We start from the raw sequence: 13,843 nt of genomic DNA on the forward strand, positions 1-13,843 counted from the left end.
GGGCGGTGGTGACCACTTACCTTCAGGTGGTACATTTGCCAGTCCACCTACGTAATACATTAAAAAAATATGTGATATACTGTGTGTAGTGTGTGTACTTATAAATAGTGTAGAGAGGTTGTGAAGGGGAAGTCAACTGCCAACTGCCAGGATTTACGGCGCGTGCTTGTGTGGTATATCTATATATTTGGAGGCAGTTGTGTTGTTAGTATTTTACACTGTGAACGAATGGGACCAGGCGACATTAGGTCCATTCGTTCCTTGTAAAATAATTAGTTCGGTCATAAAGTAAATTTCAATTTCCAACAATTCGCATGTGGCTCAGGTCTGTGCGAATTACTGTCAGCCCATCGCTATTTTCTTGTCAATTTTGACAGAAAATAAAACAAATCATATATTGTTACAGAATATGTTCGAGGAGCAAGATTTTCCACTGGAAGCTGTTCAGAGGACTCAGCTGCCGTATGTCATTAACGAAGACCTGACCGTACGACCAGCTTCGCTATACAATCGCAGGCGTTAACACAAGCCTCTACCCATACAACGCCGTAGCCGAACGCGAGAGAGGGGTTCAGTATATCATGAGAATAGTCTATTTTGAAATTTTAAGAGATTTCCTTATATTCATTTGTGTTATTAATTTAAACGAAGTAGATGATTTAAAAAAAATATATTGTATATAATAATAATAAATTAATAAATTTTAGCCTTTGCTTTAAGCCTTATTTTTTTTATGGCATTGATTAGTGGACGAGCATATGGGCCAACTGATGACAAGTGGTCACCACCGCCCATAGAAAAAGGGGCTGTAAGAAATATTAACCATTCCTTACGTCACCTATGCGCCACCGACCTTGGGAACTAAGATGTTATGTCCCTTGTGCATTTGATGCACTGGCTCACTCACCCTTCTAACCGGAACACAACAATACAGAGTACTGTTATTTGGCGGTAGAATATCTGATGAGTGGGTGGTACCTACCCACGGGCTTGCACAAAGCCCTACCACCAAGTAAAAAGTTAAGTATAATTGTGTTGTATTATAAAAAAAAAAGATTGTATCGAAAACTATTGGGCATAATACAGCCGCGCAAATCAAACCATATATCTGCTCCGTTGATACCGTAGAATACCTATACTATATACATATATATGGAACAGATTTTTCAAAGCGAAGGCGGCCAAAATAGTATCGAATACAAGGGAACTTTGTTCAAAAGATATTTCTTGAAAATGTCTGTAGAAAAGTTAAATTATCTATAGATTTGTAACAGTAGCGGTTTTATAGTTTATTAATTACATACATATACAAGTAAAAAAATAATAATACATAAGTATACATACATTTATAAGGAATACTTACTTATGATTACTATCTATATGATTTATTGTACATACACCATAAGCCGAGATGGCCCAGTGGTTAGAACGCGTGCATCTTAACCGATGATTTCGGGTTCAAACCCAGGCAGGCACCACTGAAATTTCATGTGCTTAATTTGTGTTTATAATTCATCTCGTGCTCGGCGGTGAAGGAAAACATCGTGAGGTAACCTGCATGTGTCTAATTTCAACGAAATTCTGCCACATGTGTATTCCGCCAACCCGCATTGTAAGTAAGTAAGTAAGTAAATCTTTATTTGGGACATAAATATTTGACAAACATTGAAGACAAGAAACAAAATATAATAAAACTATAATATAAGTAGGTACAAAAAATAACATAAAAAAAAAACTAAAACAAAACCAAATTATAAAAAAAAAATGCAAAACATACTTAGAACCAAAGACTTAATTAAAATGGAGCAGCGTGGTGGAATATGCTCCAAACCTTTTCCTCAAAGGGAGAGGAGGCCTTTATCCCAGCAGTGGGGCATTTACGGGCTGCTAATGCTAATGCTAAACAGAAAATAAATAAATACAACATACACATGACATACAATTTTGATTTGAATTAATTCGATTTTATCGCGTTTTATTTAAAAAATAACGACCCGCCCCGGCCTCGCACGGGTGCAATGCTGATCTTTACATATAATAAAATTGGAGTGTCTGTTTGTAACATTAAAATAACCGCGTTTAACTAAATGCATATATATGTATGTATATTACATATACCTAAAGAACATTTTTTACAATTTTTGTCTGTCTGTTTGTTCCGGCTATTCTCTGGAACGGCTGGACCGATTTTGACGGGACTGGCATACAGCTAATGTAATAAGGAGTAACTTAGGCTACTTTAATTTTAGAATTATATGGAAAATAATAAAAAAATCACGCTTTTTTATTAAATTCAAACGCGCACGAAGTCGCGGGCACAGCTAGTACTAAATATACTACAATATGTCTTTACATATAACGTCCACATTGACCCTGCATTTTCTGTAATATCTTCGAAAATATTCATTTAAATTACATGCTGTAAAGGACCATATTGATCTATATTAAATGTACAATTTATTTAATGTACTTAATTGGATAAGTATTAATACTATATAGCTTAAAATCGCTTCGAAAATAAGCCATTATTTCTCGTAACAAGTAAAGGATACTTAAAATGGTTATTGTGGGTTGTACCTGAGAGATAGACATATACCATCGCGGAATTTTTTGAAGACCTTTTTAATGTGTACAATACTGTAGTACATTATTTTGATCTATCTCGTAGGGTTCAGGCAGCGTTTGCGATGTAAGCGCAATGTTTATTCACGGCATCACTTTAGAAACCTCTAAAATTATGAGTGTTTCTCTACAATGTTATGCATGTATTATACATAAGAACCTTCCTCTTGAATCAATCTATCTAATAAAAAACCGCATGAAAGTCCGTAGTGTAGTTTTAAAGATCTAAACATACATAGAGACGGACAGCGGGAGGCTACTTTGTTTTATACTATGTAATGATTGGTTACAGTTTTGGGTAAATTGGCGCTTATTGGCCTTAACATGAGGTTGTATTTATTTGTAATTTAAAAAGTTTTTTAATACTTGATCGATCAATAAATATTTTTATTCAAAAAAATAATACTTTTTAAAAAAAATTGAACAGTAATCATGAACAACAGCGTCGTAAAACTGTTTATTTTTAAAGAGCAACTATGCAAGTTTCTCGACGTTTCGATTGTGTTTAAATATTGACGTCTGATGATTCAAAAACGTTTCATAGTGACCTTTGATTGTTGAGGATGACGACTCGGCTTAGTTACCAATAGTCGTATGTATTACTCTATATTAGGGATGCATCGATACGCCTCTTTGTCGATACGATACCGATACCGATACTCTTAGAAAAATATCGGCGATACCGATACCGATACCGATACACTTATCGAATTTAAATAAACGTAAAATACATGTAAGTCGATATGTTGATCGACTGTTTTTATTAAAAAAAAATTAAAAAAAAATCGTTACAGACTTGGAATGTGAATATTGGTAATTAAGCTCAGTAATTAAGGTTCATTAATAAGAGTTAATAACTAAAAATACATTAATCAAATTTTTGTTTAAAAAAAAACAAAGTATTATCTCGTTTGCAACGAAAAAGACAAATTTTCGAGATATCGGTATCGGATGCATCCCTACTCTGTATAGATTCATAGACAGAGGTAGTATAATATAACGAAGATAATTAACTAAATTTCCTAACGGTTCTCGCATTTTAGGATTCAGTACCCAAAGGGTAAAACGGGACCCTATAACTAAGACTCCGCTGTCCGTCCGTCTGTATCTAATGAACCGTTATAATAAGTCGTTGAAGTTCATAAATTGTGTATTTCTGTTGCCGCTACAAAAAGTCAAAAACAAATGTTAAAAAATAGAATAAAATAAATATTAAAGGGGACTCCCATAAAATAGACGTGATTTTTATTTTCCTAGTTTTTAGTCGATATTGATAACGGCAACAGGTACACGCTTGAAATATTCATAGAATAATATTTATTTAGGTATATGTTCACTTTAAAATAAAGAATTAAATAATATTTAATTCTTTCATATATCAGACAAGTTTTTTGCCTTTTTTATAGATAACCGTGTACGGAACCCTTCGTGCGCGAATCCGACTCGCTTTGGCCGTGTTTTTTTTAATTGCATTCGTAGGTGGACGGGCAAATGGGCAACCTGATGGTAAGTGGTTACCACTGGTGGTGTGGTAAGTGATCACCATTGTCCATAGACATTAGAAATTAAAAAAAATACATCGCCAATGCGCCGCCGAGCTTTTGAATAACACTACCTTTTTTTTTACCTACCAAGACGGGCTTATACGACCTACCACCGAGTTAGTAAGTAGAATCTATATTGCAAGCCGGTGGCTGCCTTTCATTTAGTAAGTCGAAGTTTCAAATGTACAAATAAACGCCTAAATGTATAAAATTAATTAAGATAAAAAAAAATGTATCTTTGCTAGTATCTCACCTGGCTCATACAACACGGACGGCTGGGGCGGCTGCTGAGAGTGCGGCAGCGAAAAAGCGGGAGAAATATGCCCCCTTGTGTAAAAGATTTTTATTTGTGCCACTAGCGTTCGAGACGTCAGGATGTTGGGGGTCGGATGCCCTTGCTTTAATCAGGGAGATTGGCTATCGCCTTAGAGAGAGGGGATTTGACAGTCGCTCCGGGTCCTACCTGGCGCAGAGGTTGTCCATTGCCGTACAGCTTGGAAATGCAGCCTGCATTATGGGCAGCTTTGCGTCGGGTGAGAACCAGGAGAGACTATTTTAAATATGACTTTTTATAACAATTTTAAATTATATTCATTTGTTATCTATCTTTGTTGTATCTTTATTATAAATATATATTTTATTATAATACCTGTAGACCGAGTCCTATACGTTTAACATCATAGAGCAAAACATTACTTGCATAAATTCGCGATTGGCCAGACGAAAATAAAGCGTGAAAGAGATAATTATATAAAAAATACACACGCTAGAGCGAGACAAACGATATAAGGCCACCGTTTATTTTTAAACGTGATGTTTCAATATGAGAAGGCGAGTATCTTTCTATTTTATGTGATGTATTTAGTAATTGTATCTGTCTCTTTCCAACAACTATGATTTTAGACTCTAGGTCTCCCTCATGTCCGTAATTTATTTGGTAGTTACATACCGTCTACTGTAAGGTCCATATCAGAGTTAATGAAAAATTTATGTAAGTACGGAAATGTTTTTTTTTTATTATTTATTTAGTTCGGATATAATTCAGTCAATTTTAGTTCTTATTAAAATAAAAAATAAAAAAGTTTACCGCTGTTATGTGTGTAAAAGTAGAGTATGATTATTCTATGGGATGATATTTTATTTAAAATGTTATTCTAGTAGTATTTTTGTTTTGTATTCTAAGACTAGTTTTCCGCCTGACATCGATCGGGCGCAATAAGGTTTTATAGACTTAGGCTGCTGATCCTGGACTATTTCCAGTCGAGTCGGATTTGCCCTCCCGTTGCATTATGAGAGTGACGGAGGACAGGACAGGACTGTGTCTGTGCGCACACTTGTGCAACTATAAATATGTCCTGCATAGTTGGCTGGTCTCCCATACCCTTTGTCGCCATGGCGGAAATCAAGACGACGTCAATACGGTTAAATATCATTTAAAACTCCCAGTTCAGAATGGAGTTTCTACCGAGAACGGCCAGTTACTTTAGTATAACGAGTACTGATACAAATACTTAAGTGCATCTGTTGATAAAACAATGTTATCACAAATGACGTAACGTCCTAGTACCCAAGGTTGGTGGTAGTGAATTTAACGCATTATTAATAATTTCTTATAACGCCAAGGTACATTGGTGCCGAATTACCCTCAAGTGTAGTGTGCAACAAACGTAACTAGGAATTCGTAGAAGTAATATCTTTAACTGCAAACGTTGTTAACTTGTTTACACCTTTAAAGGCGCATCACTTTTAATTTTACCCACATCAGATATAAATTTTAGGTGCTTAGTGATAATTTCATGAATGAATGAATGAATTATTAAAATGAAACTACGAATGCATGAATGTCTCAACGAATGAATGAACGAATGAATAAATAGCTCCTTAATTTTCAAATATTTATTTCAGTTGGCGATTAATAAATTAAATTTAAAGCTACCACCGATTCGGAATGTAGATTCTAACGAGACGAACCGGCAAGCAACTCATTATTTAATTATTCCAAATTATCAAACAAGTTACATAGCTAAAAGAACAGGTTAATTTAAAATATACGAAAGGTGGTAAATGTTAGGTTTAACACGGGGAAACCAGGTCGATGCGACCATGGAAAAAACCCCAAGTAAATGTCAACTAACGCGTTATACGGTTCTAAGTTTGACCAGAAACAGATACATACCTGCATTCATTATATTTTATTAACACACAATACAGTTTGGTCCATTTAATAGGTTAAATATATAACATACACTATAAAAAATATATATTATATACTATTCCTATACGGATATATTATTTATATATACCAATCCAATTAACGAGCGGAATCGCGTGCAACAGCTAATTGATATATACAGCCTTAAAAATATGTAATACCTCTTTGCGTAATCAGTGATATATTTTTATAATTTAAGTAATGGTTTTTTTTCTTTTTAATCTGTATTAGTTATTACATATATTTGTTTGTTTTTTTTTTTGGAACGAAGTACTCTTACGCTAATTATTGTAGAATAAACTGGAAGATATACACTTCAGGATAAAGCGTCATCAGCTGCAGGCCTTTTATTTCATTTCGTGCTAAAAATGCGTCTGGTAGGATGAATAGTTTATTTTATTTTCATTTGGACAACCAACAATATATACAATATCACATCCAAAATAAAAATAAATAATTACATTTCAAATTATCAAAGCAAAAGTTCTACTATACTTACAGGTAGTATCACCATGCATTGTCATATAAAACAATGTAATTATTGAAAATATCAATTAAACATAAGCATCATGATTAAAAATAAGAAATATAATATATATTTAAACGTTTTATGTAATAAATAATGATTAGAATTGAGCACAAATAAAATTATTTAGTCGAGACCGATTCAAAATGATATCAATTTTAATTAAATTATACCGAGCATATTTGTACGGAGATTCGTAATTTCTGACGTTAGAATCTCGGCAATCGATTAGAGTTCCGTTTATAGGGAAAATACATAGTTTTTAATAATTAAAATTGCGTTTCATGAAAGCGACGATGAGCCGAGCTTGTGCGGGGAAGCGGGCGGGAGTTAGCAGCCATCTTGAACTGGTCTTACGATATTAGCGGAAAATCCAAGAACCGAAGCGTTTCCAAGAGCTAACTTGTTTTGATGTTTTTATTTATTTATGTTTAATAAAATTGTTATTTGAGTATTTTTCCTATTAATTGTGATCTCAATTTAAGTAATAATTATTATATGAAGTCAGGACTGTTTGTTTACAAATACGAAATGATCGTCCTTAAGGGGACTACATGAGCTAAATGCAAGTTTTATAATGCAAAAAAGTATATGATCCAATGCAGTAAACCAAATGAAAAAAATATATGATAATCTTCAGGATACATGCTAAGTATTTGTTATTTTGAAAACATGATGTAATTAATTTGGTACGATAGAAAAAAATCACAAAGTTACCTCTAAAAAGATCTTTTAATCAATAATAACTATACTTATATACGTTCCATAATTCTGATTTTTTGTCAGATTATTCTACAAGCAATATACTATTTAACCTGGGTGTCACTTTTTTAGTAAAATCAATAGATTTTTTTTAAATCCGATATTCTTATTTTCGAACAAAATGCGTACGCATGTGTGCGTAAACGCCGTGTACAGACAATGCCGGCCGAGGCCTGATGCTATACAGACGTGTCGATCTTTTCGCCGCATCATTTATTACGTTACGAGATATTTTTTTGTAATTTTAATTGTAAATTCATTGTTTCATGTTTTCTTATAATAAATTTTATTCTTTCTTGTAAATAAATATATTAAGTTAAAATAGTGTAGTAGTAATTAGGCATTTGTTTTTTTATTATATTATTTGTTATAAATTTTAATTGTGTAAATATGGGAAATAAAGTGAAACGCGTGAGGAAAACTAAAAAACGTTTATATAAATCAAGCGCCGAACATACATATGAACGATATTAAAAGGTAAGAGTATTTAATTAGTAAACATATTTTTTTTTATAAATTATGAATATTGAAAACATCTATTAGAAAAATGTGCAATCAGTTCGCATATAATCAGATTTTTCGAGCCTTTGTTAATAATTACGATAGAGTATTTGGTCAAAGGAAGGAAAACATCAATTGACTTTCATGGGGATCAAGTGACTACGTTCGATCCCCATGAACTCGAAGCATTTTTTTTTCATTATAACTACTATGACATATTAAGATACATATTTTTTAAATACATAATTTTATAATTAATAAAAATGTAATTACTAACATATATTTATTTTTTACAGAATAAAGAAAGTCGAAAACAATAACACGGAAGCTATTTATATTGCGTAAAAGTTTAATTTTATCGATTGTTTATAATAAGAATTAAAGTTATGTATGAACTAATTTTAATAATAATAAAAAAAAGTAAAGTCGTAACAAAAAAAATGTAATTGTTGTGAACCAGAGAACTAGAATATTTAGAAGTGTCATTTGTACTTAATTCATAAATTTAAATTTTTTTGTAACGTCCGCCATATTGGATTGAATATAGCAGCAATTCATGAATCGTGCATTGTCATCGAGATTAAATATGTGTGCCAACTTTCAGCTGAAAGTGGGTGTAATATTTATTCCAAGATTCCAGGACATATTATGTAATAACATTAATACATATAAGTGAAATTAAATAAAAAAAAATAAAAAAAAATTAACACTAAATGTTTTTTTTTGTAGTACTAAATATAAATAAAGATATTTTAAGTATAATTAAATCAGTTTTATTTTTTAATCATTTTCGAATAACAGTCAAAAGTAATACAAATAATTCTAATATCCTATCTATTTTTATGAGATTTATGATTAAACCTATTATGATTAACCTTTCATTCATCAATGATTCAACCAAATCGAATTGACAACATTTTTTCTAGTAAATATTTAGATTTTTTTTTTTTAAATTGAATATATATTTTTTCTTTATGAACCAATATTAATAAAACGAACAAATACTACGCTATATGTTACCCCACGGTCACTACACTACAGATTTCGAACACTTACGATTTTATTATATAAATAGATCATTAAGCTTTTATAAAATGTTAAAAATTGGTATGTTTCAATATTTAGTATAAGAACTAATTGTGGTATAATAATATAAATAATAGAAAAAAAAGGTTAAAACTAACTGTCTATTTTATTGTATACAAAATATAAATAAAAATATTGTAAGTTTAATTGAATCAGTTTTATTTTAAAATCATTTGTTAACTAACATCGAAAGAAATAAAAATATTTCTGTTGTCCTATCTATTTTTTATGAGATTTATGATTGATCTTACGTCGCTCGGTTTGGCGCCATCTATTAGAATATTTGGGCGTAATCTCGTTACCTCGCTTAACCCTTAGTACACGGGCTTGCCGTTTTTGTCGATTTTGTAAGTGTGTGCGTGCGATTCTCAAGGGCACTTAGCTCTTGTAGTCCTCTTAACTAAGAGAGCTTAGTCGACTGTTCAGCTCATATCACCGTGGCGGAGAAATAATCAAAGTTGTGACTGTATTACACAGATTGACACACACAGAAGACCTTGCTCTGTCTAAGCTAGGATCACTGACTACTCATAACAGGACAATCTTAAAACAATACTGTAGTCTAATAATACCTTTATTTTTACAGAACAATTAATAATATACAGTAAAATAATTGTTTTTTTTTTTATTTTTATTTACATAAGAATTGTTAACATTAAGATCTAACACATTGGTGGACAGTATTGTTGTGTTCTGGGTGAGTGAGCCAGTGTAACTACAGGCACTAGGGACATAATATCATAGTTTCCAAGGTTAGTGGCACATTGGAGATATAAGGATTTTTTAGCCCACAACAATAATTGATGAAGACCGAACTCTACGCTTTTTTTATCATCAATATACTCTTGTATCGAATAATATGCCTTCTTTACCGATGTATTTTTTTACAATTGACTTGAATCTATGAAACGGCAAAGTTAAAAGGTCCAATCCGGGTTAAAGTTGATTCATTTCCCGTTAACGACAATGGAAGGCGAGTAACGTGGAAGCTCGAATTGTTCAATAAAGTAATAAATATTACTCACATATTCTTGATTGTACTCGCGACGTTACTCGCATTGAACAAATTTTAATTATTATAAGAATGTTCAGTACAAATACAGCTGAATTCGAAGAACATTTAATTGGTTTCTTTCCGGCTCTAGTCAGTCGGCTATATTGAAAGCTCATGTTAAATAATTATAACTAAAACCATATATTTTAGATAGACGTGATGCTCTAAGGGTTTTTGCAGAAAATACAACAATTTGTCCGTTGGTTAGCGATTGGTTAGTTGTCATTCCATGGAAAAGGAAACTACGCTCGTAGTTTCACTTGTCCTTTGGTATGACATTCGTAAAAAGATCAATTATGAGGGCTATTCGCGCAATCTATAACCTAGGAGTCAAGGAATCATTAAGGTATAAATTTAAAGAAATTAAGATATTGACTGTTGCTTCTCAATATATATTCTGTAATGTTTTGTATGTACGGAAAAATATTAATGTTTTTATGAGAAAATGTGATTCTCATAACATTGGTACAAGGAACAAACACAATCTTGTTACTCCTGTTACTCGACTGCATAGAGTCAGTAACTCTTTTGTGAGGCAATGTGTACGCTTCTACAACAGGATCCCAGAAAACGTTCAAAATGCTTCTGTTGCCAAAAAAAATTGTTAAGGAACGCTTGTGGGCGAAAGGTTTCCATACAATTAGTGAGTTTATGTTTGATAGCACACCTTGGGAATGAAACGATCGCCTCCTGGCTATTTCTATTCATATACAATTATGTATATAATTAATTTGACGAAAAAAAAAAAGACCCGCTGAGTTTCTTTCGCCGGTTCTTCTCAGGTCAGGGTGTTCCTTTTTCCGAACCGGTGGTAGTGTTTAATTTGACCATCAATAAGAAAGTGTAATGCTTCTGCTGTAGAAAGAAATTTGAGTTTGAGTTTGAGTTTGTTATAAGTAAAATGTGGATTTGGCTATACAACGCCTAGACGAACTCACAAATAGGCTCGAAAACTAACGAGAAAATTGCCTTCAGTCGTCCCTTGTGACAGCGAGAGAAATAGCCGAATAAAATCACATCAATCATATAGTTTGGAAAAATAATAACGGTCACATTTTGCCAAATACTTTCCAAAAATTCATATGCAATACTGGTAAAAAACGTTTGGCGAAAAAAAAAAAAATTACTCCTTTGCAGTGGTATGGCGGCCATTGGGAACTGTCGGAAAAGTATGGCAAGGTGATTTTCGTGAATGGCTACTCGACGATGATTAGCTAAGCAAAAATTAGCCTGGTACAAATGGTTGAATTGTTTTATTTAAATGAATGTATTCGCGTCGGTATGGCGGGCTGTAAGTCACACCCGAGAAGTATGGCATTACGTTACCGCCTACTTCTTTATTTTCGAATATCTGAAAAAACAAGCATTTTTGTGGAACAAATCGTTCGAAACTCGTTATTTATCCGACGCGTTCGATTAACGCCCACGCGATTGGGCCGCCGGTGCGAGCGCTATGACCATAATTTTCCTTTTTACCTTTACGTAATTAGACACCTGAAGAACCGCCATACTGGTACAAATGACCTAGTATTTTGTGTCATCATCTCCCGGTCTTGATTTAAAAAAAAATGCCTTTAGTTAGCGTTGTATAAATTTGTAACTTCGTTAATTTTGTATATTTCTTCACGATTTCATTAATACATATAAAAAAAACGTATTTCAAGCAACTTGACACAAAAAAACGATTTTCACTAAAATTCGAGTTAGCGTAGTATAAATTGTCGAGATGTTATGTATAAATTCGTAAACGAGTGTTGTGTTAGAGACTAGCCGAAGCCTCCAATACGGTGCTGCGTCATAGGATATCATAATTAATTTTTAGCATTAGCATTAGCAGCACGTAAATGTCCCACTGCTGGGATAAAGGCCTCCTCTCCCTTTGAGGAGAAGGTTTGGAGCATATTCCATCACCGTATTGGAGGCTAGGGCTAGTCTCTGACATTATTAACTTTTTCTACATCGACTCGGCCGGCAATCGAACTCGGGACCTCGGAGTGCCGTACCCATGGAAACCGGTGTACACACTACTCGACCACGGAGGTCGTGGGGAGAGATTTTCGATATAAAATATTTTTACGTCATTGTCGACAATGTCAAAGCCATCCCAGGTTTGAGGTACTTAAACGTCACGAGAGCATATTTAGTTTCATGTATAATATAAAGAGATTAAAGTAAGTAAATAAATAAATAAATAAATAAAGGAAATTATTAACAGTGATCTTTTAATGCAGCGACTCGCAAATATCTATGATATATACACGATGAGTAGGGGAATCGTGTGATGTTGGACACGTACGAAGAACTGAGTACGTTCATCCGTGTGTATGAAGGAAACGACTACATTATCTAGGTGCTGATATACATGAACAGCCTGTAAATTTCCCACTGCTAGGCCTCCTCTCCCTTTGAGGAGAAGGTTTGGAGCACATTCAACGATGCTGCTCCAATGAGGGTTGGTGGAATACACATGTGGCAGAATTTCATTGAAATTAGACACATTCAGGTTTCATTATAACCACCACCACCAACCCGACGCTGTGAGTGATAACCATTCTTCACATCACCAATGCACCACCAAACTTGGAGCAAAGATGTCTCTAGTGGGTGTAATTAAACTGGCTTAAAACCCTTCAAACCGGAACACAACAATACTGAGTACTGCTGTTTGCTGTAAATCCGATGATTGGGGGGTCACTCCGTGGTCCATCAGTTAGTCCAGTTGCCAGTCAGCCTACCTACTTGCAGCGAACTAAGCAAAACAAGTAAATAATATATAAAAATAATACATATACAATGGTACTATGATAACATTGTCTTAATTCAATAACATATATAAATAACTATTGAATTGACCATAAATGAATCTTCAGAGTTGTGGCATAGCACCCATGACGTAAAAACCATTATTTAAATAATTTATCCTCACGATAAAATGTCGAATAAGTCACGTAGGTATTACCTAATAAGTACAGTCGACGATTTATAGAAGTAGCCTCAGCGTATACGTTGTATTTAATAAGGTTTTGAGTTCGTGATTTAAATTTTTGGGAGTTTGTATGAATGATATAGTTCATTTGCTCAAATAATAAAAAAAAAAAATTATTAGTTCTTCTTTTTATTTAAGGTTTTCTACTAGTAATTTTGTTTTCTTATTTATTAAGGTAGGAAAATTTAAAACAAAAAAATGTAGAGTCTACAATTTTCTTGTTTAATTTATATGGTATTTATATTTGTTTATTTATTTGTAGGTATTTTATTTATGTGATGGTTAAATTTGTGAATTTATGAGTTTTTTTTTTTTTTTTAATATAAATATAATTATTTTTTTCTTGTTAATTTCAAAATTGTTTATATTCGTTACGAAGCAGTACAAGTCCGAGGATAATTTTCGATCAATGTTATATGCAAGGGATGTTATTTTATTGTATATGGATTCTGGATTCCTTGATGGGTCTGGTTTGTATCGGCCCGCTTGTTATTTTTTTTTTTAATATTTACAATCGGCAAACAAAATTACAATCAAGCTTAAGAATTAT

The sequence above is a fragment of the Vanessa atalanta genome, chromosome 28, assembly GCF_905147765.1.
Source record: "Vanessa atalanta chromosome 28, ilVanAtal1.2, whole genome shotgun sequence".
In the NCBI taxonomy this organism is placed as follows: domain Eukaryota; kingdom Metazoa; phylum Arthropoda; class Insecta; order Lepidoptera; family Nymphalidae; genus Vanessa; species Vanessa atalanta.